Below are 25,627 nucleotides of genomic sequence, written 5' to 3'. Positions count from 1 at the left end.
ATGGGAGTTGTAGTCCCAGAACATCTGAAGGGCTGTTTGCCTATGCCTGCTACATAACATATGTATCATGTTACACACACCTATGGTCCCGGGTTAAAGAAGTAGTGGCTGCTTCTGCTTTCTGAAAAATTAAAGCCTGGCTTCTTATAATGCAGATATGCCCCACAACTTAAATGCAAAGCACAGGTGGGGTAGGCAGAGGGCAGAAGGAAGGAGTTATTAATTTTGCAGACCCATTCATTACGTTGGTGGTATACTAGGTAAGAAGAGTCAATTGAAGCCAAATGTCATTGTGGCTGCAGGGGATGTAACTCTCAAAATGCAAAGTCCATCTCTGGGAGGTGAAAAATCATCTTCATATGTTTTTGGCAAATTTTTATAGATCTTCACCTTATGCAAGAACAACATTAAGCTGCTTCAGGGGAAAGTACAAACTGTCCAATTCATTTGCCAGCAGCTAAAACCCACATTAAGATGAAGATCAGATAGTGATAACAATTAGCACTAATTTGTATTTAACATTTTCAAAACATAGCACAAGCATTCATTATTACATTCCCATCACTGCTGGGAGGTAAGTGGCTGAGACATTTGTGCTGAAATTTCTGAAGCTACACACATATTCACTGAGCTATGATTTCAGCTTGAGATACTATGAAGAAAAGTACCTATAAGAAACAGATAATTCCCATTTCTCTTAACCCTTTCCAACTTTCCAATGGGAAAGGTAAGCCATCAGGTTTTGGAATCTCTTTAGGATGGATACTGTTTCACAAAAAGTAATTTTGGGTTAAATTATATATAAAAATGAGAACACAGCCTAATATGTATTCTGAATGGCCTCATCCACAGAGAATACATGACAATGACTATATTAAAAAAGGAGAATGATTTGTTCAGGCTGAGAATTTATCTGTGCAGGTCCATTAGTTTGCAACTCAGTCTGCCCAGCCCCTGGAAGTTATTGCATTGCTTATCCACAGGATAATCACTAAAACCAAGAAATTCCATAACAGGGCCCATATTACTGTGCCTGACAGCAAGCGATACTGTGTACTTGGGATGGGAGGGGATGTACAAAAATGCACATAGTCATGATGGAGAGGTTTAACCTCCTCTGCTCCCACCCCATCCTACCCTTCCCATTCATGCATCTGATGATGTATAAGCTTCCTGTCACCTACCCAAACTCCTGCTACACTAACAAAGTATTCTTTTCTTACAGGACTATTACCTGTAAAGGAACTTTCGCTTCCAAAATGGAGTTGGTTTACATAGTTTTTTAAAACAATCAAATCAAGGTTTAAAAGAATCCAGTGAAGATTCAGAGAAACAAAGGACACTGCTTAAATAGCACAGGGGTGGGAAGTATTTTCTGTATGGTGGGGCCAAAGTTAGTCACCTGATATCATTGTGACATCAGGTGATGCTTCCCTTTCAAGCCTCAACCTCTGGTACTTCAAAGTTAACTGAAGAAGAAGAAGAAGAAGAAGAAGAAGAAGAAGAAGAAGAGTAGTTTGGATTTGATATCCCGCCTTTCACTCCCTTTAAGGAATCTCAAAGCGGCTAACATTCTCCTTTCCCTTCCTCCCCCACAACAAACACTCTGTGAGGTGAGTGGGGCTGAGAGACTTCAAAGAAGTGTGACTGGCCCAAGGTCACCCAGCAGCTGCATGTGGAGGAGCGGAGACACGAACCCGGTTCCCCAGATTACGAGACTACCACTCTTAACCACTACACCACACTGGCTCTCACACCACACAGGCCACTGTAGGGCTTTCAAATGTCTTTAAATATAACATGAATGTTTTAAAATAGCAGCGAGGTGGTAGAATATGTGGGATCATTAGTGGGATTACAGTTAAACCACAGAGCCTAGGGCTTGCCTATCAGAAGGTCGGCGGTTCGAATCCCCATGAGGGGGTGAGCTCCCGTTGCTCAGTCCCTGCTCCTGCCCACCTAGCAGTTTGAAAGCATGTCAAAGTGCAAGTAGATAAATAGGTACCGCTCCGGCGGGAAGGCGTTTCCATGCGCTGCTTTGGTTTGCCAGAAGCGGCTTAGTCATGCTGGCCACATGACCTGGAAGCTGTATGCCAACTCCCTCGGCCAATAAAGCGAGATGAGCGCTGCAACCCCAGAGTCGGTCACGACTGGACCTAATGGTCAGGGGTCCCTTTACCTTTACTTTACAGCAGATATGGAGTAGAAGTTTAAAGCTTTCTTCCCCTTCTGTGGTATTGACAATAATTGTTATTTGACTGTATTTGCAGCATGTTTTTCCTCCCAATGTAGTTCCCCATTTACAGAATGCCCACCCTGGTGAGGTGTATATGTCTTCCTTATTATTAACATCTCTGCTTAACTGAGCCTTTGATGGCTGAAAGATACTGATCCTGGCAACCTTGAAACTATTGGCAGTGAGGATATCTGACCTGTTTTCTATGCTTTAAGATGTTTTTAGGGGTTTTCAATATTATTAGATGCTTTTAAGTGTTTTTAGAAACACATTTCTTTTCAATTGTATTGTTTTATTATTTGGTGTTTCCTGCCCAGGGCTCCTTTGGAAGGAAGGGATGAAAAATTAATAAAGAAAATAAAATTAAAATAGTAGCTTTTGAGGGGCTATATTTGTATGGACTACAGCAAGGAAGGATAGTATTATATAAAACTTCTTCATTGACTGCTGCAACCCCAGCCTCTACGCCTGCTGTTTGCACTTGAAAAAAGCATGCATGTTAAATGCAAATATTTATTTATCATCTAGTCTGGCCTGAAACAGGCAGAGTTGAGTGCTCTTGTGGCTAACCAGCTGTCAGCAAAGCGAGCTTTGAAGGAAGCCAGTAGGTTGGAGGTATGACAGGTAGGCAGTAATGGTGGTTCAAGGCAATCGAAAAAGGATTCCTTTGCAGGAAAGTGTGGCCTTGAGAAGTTTCTGGCACCATCTTCTCTAAATGGGTTGGGGGGTGGATAGACGGGAAGAAGGCTATTTACATAAAGAATGAATGTGTTTAGGTTCCTATTGATATGTAAATGAAGGGGATCTTCTGTCGTTTAATTAGAGATTATCAAGATTTGCTGGAAATGCATGTGCTAAATGAAGCTTCTTTCATTAATGAGCCATTCTGTTCAGGAGCTGGCAGGGCAGCTATTACAAAGGGCAAAAAATAAGGCTGCATTTGAACTGTGACAGAGCTGCTAAGAATATTCCAGGAAATATACAAAGCGGTATTCAACTAAATCATTGTGCAAGCAGAACAACTTTCACTTGTACAATGGGACTTCCCCTTTCTCCTCCCAAGGCATGCTCTGCACTGTCTCCAAGTCTGCTTCTGAGCATTGGGGGAACCCCCATAAGAGTTTTAGGGGGCTAAAAGGGGGAGGGGAAGGAATGAAGTCCTTTTGCAAAAGGGGAAGTCATTTTGCTCAAGCTGTTATTTAGTTGAATACTCCCCATATTTTTCAAGGTGGGTGTGTCCCATTAGATTAATATGAATGATGTCTACATGTTTGATGGCAAATAACTATTCAATTCATTGGTGCATATATATTTTTTGTGGTATTTTGCTCTCCTATGTGCCTGCACAGGATTGTCAAGAACTAGAACTTTTCTATATACCATGTACTTTAAATGAAAGGGTATTTTGATAGGATTACATATCCAAATCAGAGCATATAAGATGGTATCTGCAGGAGGCCCTCACATGCAAAACACAGTGATCAGTTGGGTATATAAGGGATAAGGTGATTGTTAGGAAGTAGTTAGAATTATTTGCAATTTATATATCAAATCATTTATAAGCAAATATGGACAAAGCAGAATATAGAGGAAGAAATTTTATCCTGTATTAATGCTAGCTGAGAGAAGTATCTTTTGAAGAGGTACTTTAGGCAAGCTGGAAAGCATTTGCAATTCACAGCCGTAGAAAAGATTTCAGAACGATAGTATAGCTGAAAATAGATAGCTCTGATTGTTTGTTGCTGCATATAGAAACACCTTATCATAGAGCAATGTGACGATACTCCTCCTATGAGTGTATTCAGAGGTCAGCTGCAAAGATTGTGTAAACCTCACTATATAGTGAAGACACAGTGTGACCTTCTGCTACTTGCCTCATTTGCTCTCATTTGCCCGAGTAGCAGAAGCTAGTATATTGGACAATAAGAAAAATACACACACTGTTAAAATGTGTGCTCAGAATTACAATCAGAAAGGAAAGACACTAATTTCCACAGTGCTCATAATAACAGGAGGCAAAGTGGAAAAGCAAAGCAGGTAATAATGAGATATTTATTGTACATGAATTTTAATGAGGAGGGACACTGCTTTAAACATACGAATGCTACAAAAATTGCAGCAATGTCTGATAGCAGCTTTCGCAAATAGATTGACGGCAATATGCTCAACTCTGTGTCAGCGGCAGGAAGGAAGGAGGCGAGGCAGGATATATTTTAGAAGCAGCGGAAAACACACTGCCTGGAACTCTGAATGGCAGGCACACGTGAAAGGAGTTGATGGTCCACCAGGGTGGGGAGAGGAAGAGGACACAATGAGCCCGAGGTGCTTTTGAAGTACCGAAGATGAAATGGAACAAGGCAAAAAAGCCTGAACAAAATTGCACAGGCGCTAGCTGGGGAATAATAGAGCTGTTACAAAGAGTGACGTGGAAGAGAACAAGAGGAAGCCACAAGTGACGCAGAGTAAAGCATGCTCAGCAGGAGCACATGGGAGAACACACACGTGTGGGAACCATTTTAAATACCAAATCTGTGAGTCACTGTGCCAACAAGCAGGTGGTCAGAGTGACCTACTTGGTAGCATCCTATGACAATACCAGAGATGACCTGCAGCATATTGGTATAGTTCTGTCTCCTTTATCTCTCAAGAGGATACTGCTGAAGCAGTTCTGGGCACTTGGCAAGCATGCATGTACTTTGTAATGGGGGCCAAAGTAGGCACTAACCTCCTGGCTGGCAGCTATTTCTACCAAAGGATCACTCTAAATGGGATTTAGTAAGTGATAGACTGTACTGTGATTCATTTTGATCACATATACTTCTAGTCAGAAAGCAGTACATTCCGGTTGTGTCCTGTTAACTCACTTGTCATCAGTTGCCTCTTTTCTTTGGGAGAAAAGAGAATGTCCCCTCCTTCTCACTTGCCCCTTTTTACTTTGTGCTACCTGATATGAAGAGGGTGTGCCTTTGAGAAGAGGGGACATTCTCTTTTCTCCCAAAGAAAAGAGGCAACTGATGACAAGTGAGTTAACAGGACACAACCGGAATGTACTGCTTTCTGACTAGAAGTATATGTGATCAAAATGAATCACAGTACAGTCTATCACTTACTAAAGAAGAGATATCTTTAGTAAAATAGAAATTGCATTTTTTATTTTTATTTTGGATTTTGAACATTTTATATTCTGAGCGAGTACCAGTTACACCTACCAGTGACATCCGATCCCAGAACAGCAGTGTGATGCTGCTTCAGAAGAGTGCCTAAAGAGATGTTCAACTGAGGAAAGCACATTTCTCACCACCTTATTTTCAATTATTCTTCTCTGAAATTAATTTGAAACCAGCTGCCAGTGCCAGGAAAAAGCTGTGAAGTGGCAGTTGGGTCATTAGTTACGAGATCTAAGCTATGGTCTGTGGTTGGCTCTTCTTGCATTTAGCCTGTGCAGTAGTAGCCAACAGAGGGTTCTGACTCAGCAATTGTTTCAATTTACTAATGCATGGCAAATAAAATGTGTAATTAATTTTAAAAAAACTGCTTCTGCAGGTTTAAATCAACATCATTGCTCCATTACTTAAATGCTAGATCCAAATGCACTGCCATATTATGGACTGTATCAGCCCTGTATTTTATTTATCCATTTTATCGCCAAAAAACAACAAACTTGTATTCTGCAATTTCATTTTAAAAAACTCTGGTTTACAACAATTGTGTGTTTGTGTGTGTGTGTGTGTGTGTGTGTGTGTGTGTGACACACACTCACAAAAGTACAAACCACCTGAGAAATTTAAATAATAGACCAACAGCTATTACAAAATGTGTTTTCTTAACTGTTTACATCAGCCTGGAAGCATAGGAAAGTTTTCAGCAAATGTTTGAAGGTTATCGTAAATAAAAAACACTTACTGAATCTCTGTTAGAAAAGCGTTCCACAGGATGACACAAAAGGTTCAGTTTTGTGTCAATGTTTTGTGCCTTACCAACTCAGGGGAATTAGATTTTACAAGTGAATCTAATGCATACTACTGCAAACCATACCTCAAAGCCAAAAATACTGAGAGCAAACACTATTAGGTACTTTATCTCCTACTGTACAACTGTACAACCTCTTAAAATCTGACTTGCATCCCTTGCATTATTGGTTTCTACTAAAGGGTTTCCTCTCAACTCCAATCATCAGTGCTTGTCATTCGTCTCATCAGCTCCATTCCTGTGGTTTTACTAATGCCCCCATATTCTAATCTGAAGAGTTTCTGACTATTCATCGACTCATGGGAGTGGCAGGTAGAAAGCCTGCTTCAATGATTACGCCTTCCCTACACAATAAAGAATTACTCACAGATTTCATTGTTTGTTCAATTGCTAGGATTTTTTCCTTCATGACAAACATCATCTAGTCTTTCAGAGGCCCAGTCCTATTTGCCGGCCCAGGTGACAGAGTGTCAGCAATGGAACATAGGCACAACCTCTTCCCACGTTGTCGTCATCATCATCATCATCATCATCATCATCATCATCATCATTTTATTATTATTTATACCCTGCCCAACTGGCTGGGTTTCCCCAGCCACTCTGGGCAGCATATATCGAAACACAATAATATATCAAACATTAAAAAACACCCTGATACAGGGCTGCCTTCAGATGTCTTCTAAAAGTTATGTAGTTCTTTATTTCCTTGACATCTGATGGGAGGGTGCTCCATAGGGTGGGCACCATTTGCTTCAGTACTGGAACCAAAATCCTCATGCTAGGGATGGTACTACTCAGGGGTCAAACTAAGCTTTATTTCACCCAGGTCAAAGACCCAGTTTGGCACACACAGCCCACACACTTTTGCGTACACACCACAAAGGTTGGGAACCTCAAGGGCACCCCTCTGGAGGCTTCACAAGGGGCAAAAAACACAGCTAGCCCCCCTATAGCTACAGCTCTGGTGCTACTGAACCAGCACTTCCCACTCCTCCAGCTTTCCATGCACTGGGCAGGACACTAAGGCTGGGATTCAACTAAGTTGTTGCATGTGAGAAACAAGGTTCCCTAACACAATAGTCTTCCTTTCTCTCCTCCCCCATGTCTCCAAAATCTGCTCTGGAAGGTTGGAGGAGCTGGGTCAAGGTGAGGAGGGGGAAAATCTCATTGCATGAACAGACCTCGTTCCCTATGCACACTTGGAACTAAATGAAATTCCACCTTGATGGCTCATTGTTTGGGATCTAAAGCTCAGTGACTCAAGGATTCCCTAAACAGATACAACCTTGCATTGAAATTCCAGAAGATGGTATTGGTGGACTCAGGCATCCATTCTATTGTTCAAAAGTCCTCATGTTATTCAATACTGACATGAAGTCACTGAATAAGGCTTCGTTTGTCATTTCCAGTCGAGCCAGGTGATGCTGATCAGGTGTTTGAAAGCAGTAATGGGCTGGATGAAGTGTATGCCCAGGGAAGTGGTGTTCAGCCAGCTCTGGAGGGGGCTGCACTCTCCTGGAAGGATCAAGTTCACAGTCTTGAAGTGCTATTTCAGTTATCTTTCTCACCTGAGACTCAAGTAGCCTCTGTGGCTCCAAGGGCCTTCTATCAGTTGTGGCTGATACACTGACTGCAACCCCCTCTTGGACATGAGTAGTTTGGCCATAGTTACCAGTGTCTGGTAATGTGTAGACTGGATTACCGCAATGTGTATTTCATGCGGCTGCCACCGAAGACAAAATGGAACCTGTAGCTAGGTTGGAAGGCTGCTGCTAGGTTGCTAATAGGGACCAAATGAAGAGATTGTATCTTGCCTATATTAAAACAACTCCACTGGCTCCTGGTAAATTTTTGAGCACAAATCCAAGTTCTGGTCTTAATCTTTAAGGCCTTGCAATGGATTAGGACCCAAATACCTGTTGGAGTGTCTTCTCCCAACATCAGTCTTCTAATCCACTGAGATTATCAACTGACACCTTTTATTGTGGTGCGATCTGAAGTGCAGTGTGTCAATGTCTACTCCAGAGAGATCTGTTACCTTCACAACCATCATTTTATGTACTGGCCACAAATATTTGTTTTCCGAGACTTGTAAGAGCTGAAGCTTTTAAAATACAGATAGAACACGTTTGACTTTGTTGTCCATTTGAACAGACTGTTGCTGTTTTAGTGTGTTGTTTTATTACTTTGTATGCTTTACATTTTAAAGGTTTGTTTTTATTGTACATTAATTGTATCTTACAACTCTGTTAGCTATGCTAGTAGCAAAAAAAAAAAAAAAAAGGCATGGGACATAAATTGTGCAAACAAACAAACAAACAAACAAACAAACAAACAAACAAACGGCGTTTGAGGAATCAAAGCATTTTCCAAAGGCAGGTGGGGTGGAGCTGCAGAGTTCTGAACCACTTGCCATGTTTAGGATGCTTTCTCAGCATCAGCAGTACAAACCTCTGAAAATGTGATTGCAATATGAACAAGAAGTTGAAAAATACAGAGATGACAATAAATGTTCTGCATTTTAAACAAGCTCCTACATAAATACATTGGAAGCACCAATCAGAGTTCTGATTACCTGCAAGATATATGCAACTCAGAGAGGCTTTCTCCTGCTAGGCCATGCAGATGAGCAGGATTAGAAAGGGAGAAAGTGCTGCCATCGAATAAAAATAGCGAGTCACTTCAAACCCCTGTTGCTATCTCCTCTTTAATGAGAGACTTCCGTTGGGCTTCCTGTTTTCCAGATAGCATTGCTGACTGCAGCAATGTTTGGAATTGCATTAAATTATACTTGTCAAGATTAAAATTTCGAACTCATGGAACATTTCAAGTAATTTATTAATAGACACAAGCCTGGTGCTCATTGCAGTGCTAAGTGCCTAGGAAGCACATTTTGTGTCTGAATCAGAAGTTAAGCCAGCACCAGAGACTTCTGAAAATAATGTGTGAGGTGTACCTTTATCAATCTTCTCATTCAGTTCAGCTTTCAGGAAAAACCCTCAAAAGCTGTCAACTGCAATACCTTATTATGTTTTTCCAAACATTTTGCACCACCTCTACTTACTCCCACAACATGCAGCATCTTCATCCTGGCTTTTCAGTTTAGTTCATTACTTTTCCTTGTCATTTGTCATTGTCACTCAGGGTTTTGTTGCGTCAATAAATCAGATACTTTAAATCAGCAACTTAGAAGCACTTAGCATTTTTTAACATAAAAAGCAGTGTCCAAAAATGACTTGGCGTGCAGTTCTCTGGGGAAGAAGGGCAACACTTGCCTCCCACCCAAAGTGACTAAGCAGTCTTGATGTGGCAGCAACTGTGGCCTTATTTCAAGAAAATAGATCTAACAATTTATATTATATCTATATAATACAGAGCAAAGTCTTCCATGAATAGAAATGAAGCTATACATACCACTGATTTTTCTAATAATAGATAACCATATACCAGCAAATTCTTGGAAATACTTGCTATACTTTGTGATTATGCCAGTTTGTGGAAACAATTTGTGGGCTCTCCACAGGCATCTGGTTGGCCACCTTGAGAACAGGAGGCTGGACTAGATGGGTCCTTAGCCTGTTCCATTAGGGTTTATTTCCTTGATCTATGGTGTCTACTTGGGATATGGGTATGCACACATGTCCGACAGACTAGCATGCCACTGGGAAGTCTGGAATGAAAACAGTATAACAGTTAATGCCACATCAGACTATTTGTCTAACTGGTTTCTCAGTATTGTCTACCTTGACTAGCAACAGTTCTCTAGGGTCTCAGGCAGAGAAGGGTCTTTCCCATCACCTGATGCTTTTGGATTGGAAATGCCAGGAACTGAACCTGGAACCTTCATGCGAAATCCTTGCTATGGTCTCTACTCCCAAAATGCAGTCCTGGTTCTTTCCATGCCTTCGCTCGTATCATATTTGAGAGGTGGAATGTATCAGAAGCAACTTCCAGTGTAGCACAGGGGAAGCTACTGCTGGAAAAAACAAGTTCCATTGTATATGTGCAAGGCTACAGATACATGTAACAAGCCTTGTCAAATCAAGATCTTGTCCACAAGACCCATAAGACTTATAACCCATAAGTCAAATCATAATAATTGATGGTTTCTCTTGGGTTTAGTAATAATTGTCTCTCAGATACAGATAGTTAGCCGTGTTGGTCTGCCATTGTCAAAACAAAAAATTCCTTCCAGTAGCACCTTAAAGTAGCACCTTCTGAAGAAGTGTGCATGCACACGAAAGCTCATACCTAGAACTAACTTAGTTGGTCTTTAAGGTGCTACTGAAAGGAATTTTTTGTTTTGTCTCTCAGATGTGAGACAGAGTATAGCCATACCTCGAGTTAAATGTGCTTCAGGTTAAGCGTTTTCAGGTTATGCTCTGCAGCGACCCGGAAGTAACGGAGTGCGTTACTTCCAGTTTTCGCCACTCGCGCATGTGGAGACGCTCAAAATAACGTCACGCGCATGTGTGGAAGGAGCGAATCGCGACCTGCACAGACGCAGGTTGTGTTTGCTTCAGGATGCTAACTGGGCTCCAGAATGGATCCCGTTCGCATCCAGAGGTAACACTGTAACTGAAAGGAAATAAACTATGAAGACTCCTATATTTTGGGAAATGACAAGTGCTTAGGCAGCCTGGGTCTCTTGAGCGACAGGGCTCACTGGAAGATATATCAATTGTCTAAGATGTGCAAGTGGTTGGCTTGTATCAGGATCCTGCCCGACTCAGAAGAACCACCTCTGAGGAAGAACCATGAGACCCCACAGAGAATCCCAGTACAGCAGCAGTCCCAAGGCAGCCTCAAGTGCCTTAAACTCAGAGAAGGTGGTAGTGTGGATATAAGCTTTTCTCAGTCTCCTCTGAACTCATGCTGGGTTCAGTCCTCTAAACCCACTTGCACTGCTCCAGAATGCTGTGGCTCAGTTCCTGCCACCCGAGATGCTTGTAATGGGCACTTTGTCAGAAGAATCAAGTGTATGTGTACATGTATGCGATGAACCTGGATACAGCAGGTGAAATCTAATGCCATGTTTACATTCAGGGTACTAAACCTTTAGGTTGCTCTTCTATTTTTTGATTAAGCTAAATGATGAAGTTGATGTTAACTGGCCCGACTGACATTTTGTCAAAGTTTTAGTCATCAGCAAAATGAATAGAATAGCATTGGTTATTATGTTCAGCAAAGAAGAGTGTGCAGAAGCTGTAACTTCCTACAACAGGGAAGGAGAGGGTGGTGTTAACTTGCCCTAAGAATGCTTCTAAACATGATCTTGTAATAACATATAACAGGGCTAACAGCTAAGCCAATTGGAATTAATTCTCTAAGTCCTTTTTTGAAATCAAGTTACACCTTGCTTATATTCTCTTCTAAGCAGATTTCTGCCAAGATGTGTAAACTATGATTAATCTATTGGTTGATTATTGCTGAAACCAGATCCCCCCCCCCATTTATTAAATGCAACATTTTCTCTTTGAGAGGAATGAGTCCATCTATTTCTTTTCTATATTTCTAAACTTATCAGGTTCCCCGTATAATCTGAACAACATTTACCACCCTCATAATTAAATTAGCCATGACACAATAATGGTCTTAGAAAGTGAATTGACTAGCCTGTGCCAGGGTGCCTCTGCACCCCTGCCAAGATTCAAAGACAACAGCTCTGACTCTCTGCGTCGATTGTCCAACAGCTTTGTATAGCAGATTAACTAGTGCTTTAGAACTCCTGCTTGGCTTCAGGTGCTTCAACTATTGTTGGCTGCAAGACCTTAACTAGAGGCATGGATCTTAAAATGGTTACACCCTCCCATAGCAGGGTTGAAGACTTTTCTCAATGTGCCATTTCCAAATGATTCCTCAAACAACATTGATAAGTGGCTTTCAGACAAATCAGATAAGCACTAATATGACCCCAATGAAGGCAGACATTACAGGTTGTATTGGGGGGGGGGGGGAAGAGTACACTGAGTTGGCAAGTTCTTTAAAGAGAAAGCAAGTAGTTAATTATGTACAGCCCCCAGGAATTGAACTCTAGTGTGTTGAGGATCTTATTTCAAATCAAGAATCCTGCAAAGAATATTTGTGGTTTTCAGCATCTCAGCATTCTGGAGAAAGAGTAGGTGACAATCAGATCTTATCTGTCCTTGAATTATAACAGGGCATGAGTTGCCATGGGATGTAATGGTTTCTTTTAAACAATCTTGCCATCATATCCTAGGTCCAGAAGAGCTGGACCTTTAAGGGGCTTTTGCTACTACCACAGGTGCAGACTTTAAAAGAAGGGGAAAGCTGTTGACATGTAAAAGCCTTTACGGTGGGAGCTAAATCTCTGGGAGAAATCCAAGCGCCTTTAAACCTGTCCTTCCTGTGACTCTTACTATCAACCCGCTTCAGCTGCAAGTTACATTAAACTGCGCAAGAATAAAAGACAATCCATTTCAGACCTAAATGACTTAGACAGATGCTCTGCTGCCTCACTCTCTCTGCTAGGAAACCAATTACTATGTTCTGTGTGAGAAACGTTTTTACTAATACTGCAGGATGTTGATAAAAAAACCCTTTAGAAGAGGGGAGGGGCTGAAAAGGGCAGGCTTCTAGCATTCAGGTGAAGGCCATGCAAAAGAACTGCATGTAGAGAGTAGGCTGCTGATTATAGCACTTGTACAGAACTAGAAGGAAAGCGAGACTGGTGTTATAATTGTAGGCATGCTTATGAAAGTCTTGTTGATGTAATTGGGGCTTACTTCTGAATAAATTTGTGTAGGATAAGGTTGCAAGGGCTTATCTTTTATCTCGTAATAACTTCCTAATAGTTATCTATTTATTTTGCAAGTTCAAGAAAAACAAGGTTCTGTTGCCAACAGAAATTGATTGTTCTGTCACTTAGAAATAAAAACAGGGCATTCTGTGAAACAATGTAAACTTATATGCTGTTTAAAAGAAAAAGTTTGCATGATGTGATCCCAGAAATGTTAGCATATAAGGCAACCGGGTGGCACATTGCTGATGAAATGTATAAATTTGCCAGTCTTATCAATGTCAGCCCATAGTATCTACTAAAGAAGATTAGCAAAGAAAAGGAGTCAATATGTCAATAGGAATCCTGGTTGGTTCCCCCCCCCCCAATTCACAGTTAGACATATGACTATGAGTTCTAAGGGGCAGCTTGATCATGCCAATTCCCTTTCAGTGATGAAGTTTACAACCTCTCCAGTTACTATTTAAGATGTGCTAGTGATGTACAACAGGTCTTCACACTACAAGTAATGTGATTAAAAGCACAAGAGCAAGACCGTAATCTTATTACACTGGAATTATGCTTTGGCAAGAGCTGTTTCATTCTGTTATTTGGTCATTCACTTCCACTGTCTGCTTTGTTTTCTGCTTTACCTTCTCACTCTCCATAGCTATTTACAACTGAAGGCCCCCTTCCTCCTATATAAAAGTACTAAAGAGCTGAGTGATATGGTTGCCACCACCCTCCAAGTCTAAAGCTCTTATACTCTGGTCCCTTCACTCAGCATTTGATGTACAGAAGCCTGTCAATGGTGTCAACCATGCAACCATTCGTGTACACTCACAAGAATCAAAGATCTTTAGGAAGTGGAGCAATCTGCCACCTCATGGGATTCACAGGTCTCTTCTTGCCAGTCACCATTCCATTTAAATGTCTATGGGGGCAAGCCATTTGGGGAGCCATGATTCAACCCCCAGATATGGTTTCAGGGTCAGGAAAAGTTTACAGTGATGACTACAAAGGATCTTACCTTTTCCCTTCTTCTTCCCCTTCATGTGAAAGCTGCTGGGTTCAGCAGTATGGCAGCAACAGCAGAGCTCTGGCCACCCTCCTGCTTCATTCCCAGAGGGACAGTCACAGAGTTCTGCTGCTACCAAGCTGTCAAAGATGCCAGCAAGTTTCAGTCATTTTTTAAAAAAGGAAGAGGAGAAAGGGTAAGAACCCACTACCACCACTGTAAGCCTGTTCCCTCCCGCTGAAACTGTGTGAAGAACAGTTCTTTATGCTGTCCTGCTTTCCTATCGTGAGATTTGCACAAAATGCCCTTCCCACATCAAACAAATCCTGAAACAAAGAGAAAGGAAGCAGTTTTAGTCCCTGTCCAAGTTACAGGGTATTTTACACTCTCATACACAAATATACAGATTTTTAATGTTCACTGCAGCACTAACTTGGGTAGCAAGAACATGTGTCGAAGGAAGAATATGTTGGATGGTTGACAAGAGGTCAGTTTTCTCTGCTTTACTGCTTTTGGTGCCCCAGTCAGTGATGGATTGCTCTGCAAAGCAGTTGTGGTCTTGTGTCCAATTCTCCCCCCTTCCTGCATACATTTGATTCTTCTGAAGAGGCAAGAAAGCACTTATACAGCTTGGACAAATAATAAACAGTAAACCTGCAACTTACTCTGCTTTCACTTACGCGATGGCAGGTTTGCTTGGAGTGGGGGAATGAATGAATGAATGAATGAAGAGCATGGAAAAACCCACCATTCCCTGCTGTCCATTTATTTATTCCGGTCTCCTATGTGTCCATATGGCATTGTTTTCCTCATGGCATTGTTGATTTTAAGATTATGAAATAGGGGGAAACATAAACTGACTGAATTTATCTGTTTCTTTGCCATTTATATTTCTTTGCAGTTTCTAGGACAATAAATGGGAGCACCTCTTACTCCCCAGGAAACAAAAATAGAATCACATTGCTAAAAATTCCCGACTGCGTATTTGGGTGTTAAACCAAAACTACAGGAAAGCTGAAAAAAGCAGAATAAACTGATTTCTCCCCACTGAGACCTGCTGCCAAATTGCACAGATCCTCTTTAAACTGAAGTTAAAAAAATAAATAAATAAAAGACAGGGCTAAGCTTACAGGAGAATTATCATTCCAAGCTATTCTGCTCGGGCATTAGACACTGAAACAAAAGTCAGGCATGAAAGTGGAAATGACAGTCTTATTCCACAAAGCTGATACGATCAGTTTCCCTGGGTACTTTATTCCAGATTATGAAAACAGAATGACAGCTACACCAGCTTCTAGGATGAAAGACAGAAAATTGCTGCATACAGTTCTACTGCTTTGAGAACATTTTCTAAATTGCAAAGGAAAGTGCTCTGAAGAATTTTTGCAGGCCTTTGTACCTTTTCCCTACTCTGACTTAACTGTATCCATAAGACCAAAGCGCAATGGAAGTTTCTTTTCCACCCCAAAATGACAGAAGCTTAAACAGCTCAACGGATCATTTCCATGAGGACTTACGCCACAAAGAATTGAGATTTGCTGTGTTAGATCAGCTTTATAGGAAGCCTCAGCAGAGGCAACAGCTATCAACTGTCAGAACAGAGCCACAATTGTTGGTTTAGCAAACAACTGGTGATAAGACCTTAGCTGACAAAGATTCAGAATACAGAGATGTACTTTTGCATTTCAGGAATACACTGGTGTGTCTTCCCTATTATCTTTTTTTAAAATAACAAATTGCTGGTAGCAGGGAGGTTGTCTGTGGGTGCATAACGTTCACATAATCTGCCCTGGACATGTACAGTTGCCAACTTTTTTGACTGGTTCCGCTCCTGATACAATGGTACCTCAGGTTAAGAACTTAATTCGTTCCGGAGGTCCGTTCTTAACCTGAAACTGTTCTTAACCTGAAGTACCACTTTAGCTAATGGGGCCTCCCGCTGCCGCTGCACGATTTCTATTCTCATCCTGAAGCAAAGTTCTTAACCCGAGGTACTATTTCTGGGTTAGCGGAGTCTGTAACCTGAAGCGTCTGTAACCCGAGGTACCACTGTATATACTAAGTCAAGAACTGTAGCTTTTTGCCATCATTTACCTCTGAGAAACACAAAACTTCACCAGATTAATTTCAACATGTCGGGCTGACATGACAGGTACATAAACAAGTTCAGATTCTAAAAGCTAGCAACCATTTGAAAATTACTTGATAATGGAAAGAATGGTATACAGTGGTTATAAACACACATATAATCAACTAGCAAGTCAATACAGTGCTATAGAAATACAGCTGTGTAAATGGTACCACAAATGTCATTGAATGGGAGATCTAAGAAATTGGTATTATTATTAGTAGCAGTAATATTAAAGCAGGGCCTCTGTGGCCAATCATAATAAATGCATACTGGTAGCCATTTACAGTGGAAGCTTGGTTCTTGAACGCCTTGGTACTCAAACATTTAGGCTCCCGAACGCCGAATACCTGGAAGTACGTGTTCCAGTTTTCAAATGTTTTTTGGAAGCTGAATGTGGCTCCTGGCTATTGTTTCCGGGGCGCCTGCACCAATCGGAAGCCACGCCTTGGTTTTTGAATGTTTCAGAAGTTGAACGGACTTCCGGAACAGATTACGTTCGAGAACCAAGGTACCACTGTAGTTAAAAAGCTGGGGTGTGTGTGTGTGTTCACTCTTTATATTGAGCTGAGCATCTGGGAAAAGAAGCCAAACTTCACCTCCCCCTCTACCATACCTCCTTATCTATAACTGCCTTCAGGCACTTCTTCTCAGCTCAATTCATTTCCGGTACAGTGGTACCTCGGGTTAAGTACTTAATTCGTTCTGGAGGTCCATTCTTAACCTGAAACTGTTCTTAACCTGAAGCACCACTTTAGCTAATGGGGCCTCCTGCTGCTGCTGCACCGCCAGAGCACGATTTCTGTTCTCATCCTGAAACAAAGTTCTTAACCCGAGGTATTACTTTTGGGTTAAGTGTATGTAAACCGAGGTACCATTGTACCTGTGTGTGGCGGTATAAGGTTCTGTTCCCTTCCCCCATATGGTTTGATATAAAGTGTGTCCCCCCATTCCTGCTTTATGGCCAGTGCCTCTGGAAACTTTGCATTACAACTCCCATCACCCCTGACCATTGGAGCTACTGGCTGAGCTGTGGTCCAAGATATTTTGAGAGTACAAGGATAAGGAAAGCTCCCCTAAATTGCTGTGCTCACCAAATGTTCAATAAGCAAAAATAATAATGCTTGGGATTAACCCAATTGACTCTGATGCTGCCAGTGCACAGTGCTCCAATGGCTCATTGAGATGCTCATCCCATTAGCTAGGTTCAAAAGGTTGTGTGAAATCTACTGCATGTTCTTGGGAATTTTAAAGCTTCCTTCCCAGCACTTGCCCTCAAAGCCCCAAAGGCTAGGGGCCCACTGTTGTGGCATTCCATAAACTGTGGGGCACTGCTGCACACAGGGATTCTTGGGATACTGGCCACTATGATAAAGATAAAGATAAAGAAATCTACAAGGCCTCCGAATTAGAAGATATGATTTCTCAACTCTGCTTAAAGATTGGATTTCTGCTGTTGTCCATACATGTTTCCACAGCCCAGACCTTCTTCCCCTCTTTTCTTTTCTTTTCTGTTGTGCTGCTTCCTCATCCATGGTTATGCCACATTTAATTTTACAGTCCTTGCTGTTAACAGCCCATGTTGTTAACTCATTATGACAATCCACTTTCTTTCATCATTGTTCACATAATTCATCTAGAAATCACTGCTGAGGCTGGTCTTCAGTGCCGAATCTCAGTGTTTACAGGCAGGTCTTCTGATAAAAGATTGTACCAGGTAATTATAAGAATTAATGCAAAAATCTGATAGATGGAATGTCAAAATATATGAACCAGTAGGACCTTCACTGAATCCAGAGGGGCCCCCAAAAGTGCTTGCATTTAAAGGATATGAATTTAGGTATCTGGGGGCGGGGGAGCTTCTGACATAGTCTACTGGGTTTTATTTGTATAGTTTTGTTAACCCACGCCATGGAAAGGTAGGTGAGCAGATATCTATAACTTGTGAAGACGATTAAATTGTTCTATAAGTGTACATGACTGAGGAAGTCATATCTCAAAGCAGTGATAACAGTAAAAGTCATGCTTCTATTTAGCTTCCCTACAAGAATATTACCATGCAACATTGTTTCACTACACTATTTATAATCAGCATAACATCAACTAAGTAGGCGTTATTGCTAAAAAGAAACGATTGCATCAGTTCATCTCTACCTTGGGTTTACAACATCAAAGTTGAGCTGCCACAGAGTTATGAACTATATCAGTAAATAGGACAGCAGGAATGGTGCATTGGTCGATATATTTATTGCCAGTCTTTAAAACTGTTGGGCTTAACTTGATAAAGACTGGAAATTCCTTCTAAGTAGCTCCATCTTTCAAGCCTTGTTATTAGCAGACGCTAAATGACATCATCTCACAGCTCTCAGACTTGAGATCAATACTGAACGTTTTCACTGTGAAAAAAATCTATTTCTTCAATCTTGAATGTTTTGTTATATACTGACTATCTTCTGATGATGCACAATTAGAACAGTGGGAAAGTAAATCAGTGTGATATTTTTAATACCTACAACTAGAGATGTTGGAGAATTCCAACAAAAATGGAAATGGGAGTAGAAAGTTTGAATGTGCAGTTATTTGTCCCATGTCCGGAGCAGAAATCGATCCAATGATTACAACTGGTATTCACTGTTGTTGCTGTCAGTCCCAAACAATATATAATTTATTACATACCACACTCCCAATTTATATTGCATTTCCTTTGCATTGAAATGAGTGGGATCAAATAAAATATATTATGAAGTAATATGCATATGGTTAGCCCCAGGATGCTCTTGGTCTAATCCAGCAGGGCTCTTGTTATGTACTTTGGCTTCTGGTCTCCCAGTACAGGGTTTATTATCACAAGTGTTTTCAGGAGGATTTACAGCACCAAACAAAGATGATGATCACCATAATCATATATCTCAAAAATACAGGCGATGCAAAACAAAAAACAGTGGGAAGACTGGCTACAGACTTGCACTCTACAGAACTACGTATATTAATCCAGTTCTGTTGCTGTTCTAGAATTTATGGTATTTGTTTTAACGTCACAAATTATTCCTGAAGTTCCTCACAAAACTGCTGCCCTCTCAAATAGTTATCAGCATGGAATAATACAGTTTGCCAGGAAAGAAAGGCAACACTGGCAGTATCTTGAATTTCAATTAAGCCTATGCCACCACTAGGGTAAACACAGCAAGGCTGCACACAAGGCCAATCCACAGAAGTGAGAAGATGTTTGTTATGCAGTCATGCACAGTGTTGTGCACCTTGCATTTTAGCAATTTAAAAAACCTGATGGAGCACAACACAGTATCAGTACCTAGGAAGAAAGTAAGTATTTTCTCACACTGCAAAATGAGAAATGCCTTTCTATATCTCTTATGGTAAAAGAAAGAAAGAAAGAAAGAAAGAAAGAAAGAAAGAAAGAAGTTAGGGAATTTAGAGCAGTTTTGAAAGCAGAAAAAAACAGGGCAAGGACAAAGATACAATGCCAGCAAGATCCCAGAAGACCATCTTATCTTCTTCTGCTCTGGAAACTTAGAAGGTAAAACAAATACTTCCATGTGTGGGCTATTGAAGATGATACTAGCAAAGTCGATACAACTTGTCTTCCTTGGGGTCTGGTTCATACTTAAAAGAGAGAAAGAGAAAAAAAAACACCACACAGGAGCAGGATGGTGAAGAAGTATCAAGAAAGTCTCCCCACCACCAGCAGCTCACTGAGCTCTTAAATATCTTGTCTTCTTATTTTAACTTCAAGAGAGAACTCAACTGAACATGGCTAAAGAACCTAAGCAGAAAAAGATAACAAATTATGACAATATATTGTTCACAGAGTATGCAGAATGTAGCATCCTACAGGGAGAAAATTATTGCTCTCTTTTGCAAACAGTAACTACAAGTACGCCAAGCGCAATGGAGCATGCCCTAAGTACTCACCAGGAACATTCTGTTGGGGATAGAGATGTTAGGGTTAGCAGCCCAAACACTGGATCACTACTTAATTAGTCCCAGCCATGGCGAAGAGGGGAAGCACTAGCCAGTGGGGAGAGGCTATTTATAAAGCTGAACTGTGAATTCATGAAAGGGAACTAGGGAATTGTAGGAAGACTGGAAACTAAGCTGGTTGAGGGGTGGATGATAGTCCAGCTTCTGAACTTTAATAATCATTCAAACATATTATATCCAATGTTCCTTTGCAATGCTAAATGGCACTTGAGAAGCAATGTTACGTGTTATTGTACAATGATTCACTAAGACTTTATGCAAAATGTTTATCTTTTATTTTAGAATACTGGAACATTTCCTTTCCTTAAAAAAATGTTATTGATTTTAAATAGACAAAATGTACAAAACAAAACCCAACAAGTAGTTAATTTCAAAAACATTAAGTGTACACTTGATTGGAGATATAATTATGTCCTTTTTCTATTATGTCTTTCAGGTCTACAAAGCTTTTCTTATATATCGTTCTTATCTCAAAGTTTGCAAGCAATCACAGAGCTCCATATCTAGCATTCCTTTCCTAAGGGCCAAACTACACATGATGATGTTCCATGACTAGAGCTCCAGTATATTTTTCTTGTCCAAAAAGCAGTGGGGGCTACAGCAGGGGGGGAGGGGTGTTGTTGATGATGATTCATTGATGCAACTTGGCCGTGGCTAACAGTCCTGATCCAGACTGGGTTTCCCCTTCTGCGAACAACAACAACAGAAGTCATTGGGAGCTCTAAACATGGAAAACCCACATCACATCTAGTTTGGCCCTTAATTGCACCGAACGTATGCCTTCTGCTTCTACTGATAACTATTTATCTAAAAATCAATACATATCACACTTCATCACACACCTTTTGTTTTCTTTTAACATAAAAATAAAATTATAATATTAATTCATGTAACCTGTAATACAAGCTGTGTATTATTTATTTATTTATTGATCATCACCACCACCACCATCATCACTATGCTGCCCTTCATCTAAAGATCACAGTGTGGTTTACAATATAAAAACATAAACATACCATAAAAGCAAACAAAAACAAGACCCCCAAATTTAAAAGGCCATAGATCTGTACATTCTTTTCCTGATTTTTCCTAATTTTCCTATGAAATTCAAGGGAACTGTGTTTTCTTCTTTTTCACTGTTGAAACTGTGAATCAAATGGGAAGATAGGTTTTTTTCTTGCAAAATGCCCAATGAAGTTTATTATTATTTTAATATATGTGCAACACTTAATCCGATGGTAATACGTCACAAGCCAAAAATTATTACACTTGTTATCCAGTTTTAAATTTGTTTTTCCTCTTAATCCATTCTCAAAAAATAATTTAAGGATGTAAACCTTCAACCTTATATTGTACATCAGAATATTGAAGAAAAACTCTATTGATTAAGAAGTTACTATGGATCTATGTACACACTTCATAACAGAGAATGCCTCAAATCTATGAAAAACTCCTATTGATTTGTCTGCCTTAATTAGGTGGATTCAGCCAATCATGAGAAAAAGACACAAGATTTATAGATTGTCAAATCCTTCCACTTCTTACTGTTCCCTTAGCAGAATTAGGATTCCAACAAACCATTTTATTTCAGCCTAACATAGTTACCCTTATGCCAGAACTGCCCCCAATTTGTCACTGACGCAGACACATTTATGTGAGATAATCCTGCACTGAAGCGAATTATGATGAGGCATCATTTCATGAAGCTCTAGGAAGGACTTGGTCTGAACTGGACACGGTATCTGCATGTCATGGCGCTTTCAGAGATATGTGAAGCTGAGGTTGAGGAGTCACAAGTGGGCACAAGGTTATGCAAGTTCACTGAACTGCAAGACCCCTTGGCTCATGCACTGTGTCAAGATGATATAACATCTCCCAAACGAAATGGATTACAATGATTCCTTTTGGCCATTAGGATGAATATGTTCTCATTAATCTTACAGAGGCAGCCAACTGAAGAGTGCACTAATGTGACAAAGTGGGATATTTACAAGAGTTTGTATAGTTATAGGATAGCTTATTCTTTGCTTAATGTACATGGTACCTGCTATGCTACCAGCCACTAGACCAGCACTTACTCCAGCATAATCTAGCTGTGCTTCTGTGTGGTAGTGTCAGCCAAAGTTGGTAATTAAGTGCTTCAGAGTATTAATTTGCTCTACTCATAATGCTTGGATGCATCTGGAATGAGTTCTGGCAGCAGCACAGAAGAATGAGTTTGCTAGCCTTTTTGTTGTTGTGGCATGGCTCCTATGTCTTTGAAAGCTGCAGAAAACAATGCATTAACAGGTGCAGCATTTCCCCATCACTGCACCTCCATGCTGGATATAGTTGCACCTATTTCATTTCAATCCACCATGTACATTTGAAAGGTACAGGAGCCCTCGGAAGCGGGGACGAATAATTCTGTCCATTTCTGCTTCTCTGACTTTCCAATTTTTCAAATTTTAAGCTCAGCTGATCACAATATCTGCACAAGTTTGCAAAAAAAAAAAAAGTCATGAAAATTCATCAGTATTTAAGTTCGCATTTCTCCTAATATGTACTTTTTAAATGAATTTTTGCCTTTTTCAAGCAATTTCCCCCATTTTATGCACTCCCCCTTCAATATAGTAATTTTTGTGCACATTTTTATTAGAAGAATCGCATCGTAAAATTCAGAGGACAGCTGTGTTTCAATTCGCATAGTGTGTCAGGAAGTGTGAAGCAGATAGGCTTGCACTAAAATGTGAAGCAAAGCAAATTTCTCCCCCACCCTGCTTGGAGGAAGGAGGTGGCAAAGCTGTTCAGGAGAGCAGCTGGCCTGTGATGATGTGCCATGATTGGCCATGGAACTGATTGCTATCCTGTCTTTGGATTTGACTGGGAAGCAGCATGGGAGAGAGTCACCTGGTGCTCTCCAATGGGAATGGCTTTACTTCTTCTGCAAAGGTTGTGTTGGAGGCTAGGAGAAAACCCTAAATGAACAGAAGATTCCAACCCAGCATTGTTCATCCTCATAAGCTTCCCCTTTCACTGACATTTCAGTTTCTAGGAAATGCTGTACTCCTCCCACCAGGTTCAAAGTGGTAGTACGAATTCCTAAGCTTCAGCCTTAAGAATGTATGCTGGTGAAAGAAAGTTATTCGTTACTTATTTTGTTTCCTCTGAAAAGTGATATATGCTCTGTCACTAACTGTGTTCCTTTTCCTGTGGGAGATTGCAGCAGTATTTAGACATCATAGTAGCACACTGTGGACTTACATACTCTTCCCTTCCCTTTCTTCCTCCACAGTGTCCAAAAGGGGGTGTTCTGAAGCTTTCCCTTCCACTTTTGCTTAACTACAGCTGTGTTGTTGTGTTGTCAGAACTGACAAGCTGTGATTAATGTTAACTATTTTTTTTAAAAAAAAACCTAAACCAACTTAATTCAATTATGTAAAATCTATCACTAATTTCCTCAAATGGCAACAACATCTATCCATATTAATTTAAGAGGAATGTGCTTCATTTATACATAGTTCATGCTGCTACTTCTGTGGAATTAAACTTCAGCAGACCCGCTCTGCTTTGCTGATGAAAAGAATGTAGCAGTCTTTCCATATTGCCTTAAGTAAATCTGGAAATTTCTTCCTTTGTAAAAGAAAACCCATGGCCTTGACTGTAGTGTACTCAAAAGCAACTAATCACAAATGGCTTGCGGGCCTCGGATGCAAATGCATCTGCCATCATCCTTGAATACTGGCTGTGCTGGCTGAGGCTGATGGGAGCCTAATTCCAACAGTATCTAGAGGCAGTGGTGGAGGAAGCCGCTTGGGCATCTGGGGCGGCGCGCCGAGGGGTGGGGCGCACCGCAAGGACTCCAGAGTCTGCCTGCCTCCTCCCACTCAGCCGTCCTACTGCCACTGGTGGAGGAAGAGGAGTGCAGGGGGAGCGTACTGCCCCCGGCAGCGCGATCCCGGTGTGGTGCCATTGCAGCTGTCCCTCCATCTGCGCTGGGCGCCCCGCCCCCAGGACGTGCCCCATGCCCCAGGGATGTGTGCCAGCCCCGCACCTTCCTGCTCTTCGCCCCCCCCTACAGCTGTGGGGGAGGCAGTGGGAGGACCGTTTGGGCAGCACGGAGCCTGTGCCTGCCCAAACCACTGCATCTTTTCCAGGAGAGACGCATGGCTTGGCACACTGCAGGCCACGCAATGAGTGCCACTCGGCCTCAGTGGTGACAGCTGGGGCAGTCTGTACCCACCACACCCACTTCCTCCGCCTCTGTCTGGAAGGTACCAGGTTGGTTACCCTGCAGTAGGCTGGATGGATAGCATGATGCTGCAGATGGAAATGTACATGGCAACATGCTTACACCCATGGATCTCTCATGCTGCAGATCTATCCAGGGAGGCACAGCTTGATCCCTAAAACTATCAAAATCTTCAGTATAGCTTTCATATCAGATCCACTGCCAGAACACCACTTATTACTGGTGAAGTGTGAACCCTTAAGTAATGGGGGGGGGGGGTTTACACATCATTCTGGTGGCATTTCTACAGGAAATGACTAATGTGAACAAGCCTGTATTGTCTTGTGAAACGAAATGCGGTAGAATTTCTCCACATAAGCCATGTCAATGCACTACAAACACATCACTTCAGAATAAAAAATTGAAACCTCTATTACAGTGTTCAAGATCATTTTGCCTGCCAATCCCAATACACTGAACATTTCGAGGTGCTCCTTCAAAGCTGCTGCTACAGAGCCTAGGCTGAAGTCTTATTACCATTTACATTGACTAGAAAATTAATCTTGATGTCAATTACTATTAAAGAAAAGTCCAGCCAGCTGCCATGGATAAATCTTGTTAACTACAAACTGAATTACTGTACAGGGTCTAGGCTGATTCAAGCTAAACTAAACAACACAAGAGGTTTTCTTAATTAATTAAAATATATGCTTAGCTTTAGGGTAAGCTTCCACATTGGTGCTGGTATAGCATTTGTGCCGTGAATACTCAGCAGCCTATTGAAAACATGGTTTGTCAGTTGTGCAATTGCTAGTACTGTAATACTTGCAGAGTAAACATGACCGCCTGGATTTTCAACTGCACTAAAGACCCATTTAGCATCTCCCGGTGACACAGATCATTGCTGCACATCTTGTGCAACTGGGCTCATTTTGAGGTTGAGTCTTGCCAGGCCTCAGCCCCACAACCTCTTTTAAATGCTAGGGAAGTATAATAAAGAGCGTCTCTAAGCATATTCAGAGTGCTTTTCATTGGGAAGGGAGAAATCAAGGTGCTCAGATTCGCCAGCTGCTAGACTGAGATGAGCCAGAGTTCAATCTTATTTGTAAATTAAGCATCATGCTTCTAAGTGCAAGAGGTACACCCAAACAGGAGGAGCATATTTTAAAGTTATGACACTTGCATAGGAAGAGGGATGGACAACTTGGTGCCCTCAAGATGCCTATGGACTCCAACTTTCATGAGCCCCAGTCAAAGGTCACAGATAATAGCAGTTGTAGTCCAACAACTTCTGAAGGGCACCATGTTGAATGTCCCTGCTGCAGAAC

General features: G+C 41.2%; 1 protein-coding gene across 4 annotated transcripts in view; it reads right to left on the bottom strand.

Moving 5' to 3' along the window:
* BSN (bassoon presynaptic cytomatrix protein) overlaps positions 1–25,627 on the bottom strand; it is a 203,895-nt gene that overhangs the window by 72,473 nt on the left and 105,795 nt on the right. The gene's annotated exons all lie outside the window — the stretch shown is intronic.

The sequence above is a fragment of the Podarcis erhardii genome (genome assembly GCF_964252035.2).
Source record: "Podarcis erhardii genome assembly, chromosome: 2".
Taxonomy (NCBI): Eukaryota; Metazoa; Chordata; class Lepidosauria; order Squamata; family Lacertidae; genus Podarcis; species Podarcis erhardii.
Note: the sequence above shows the minus strand (reverse complement) of the source record. Positions and strands in the feature narration are given on the sequence as shown.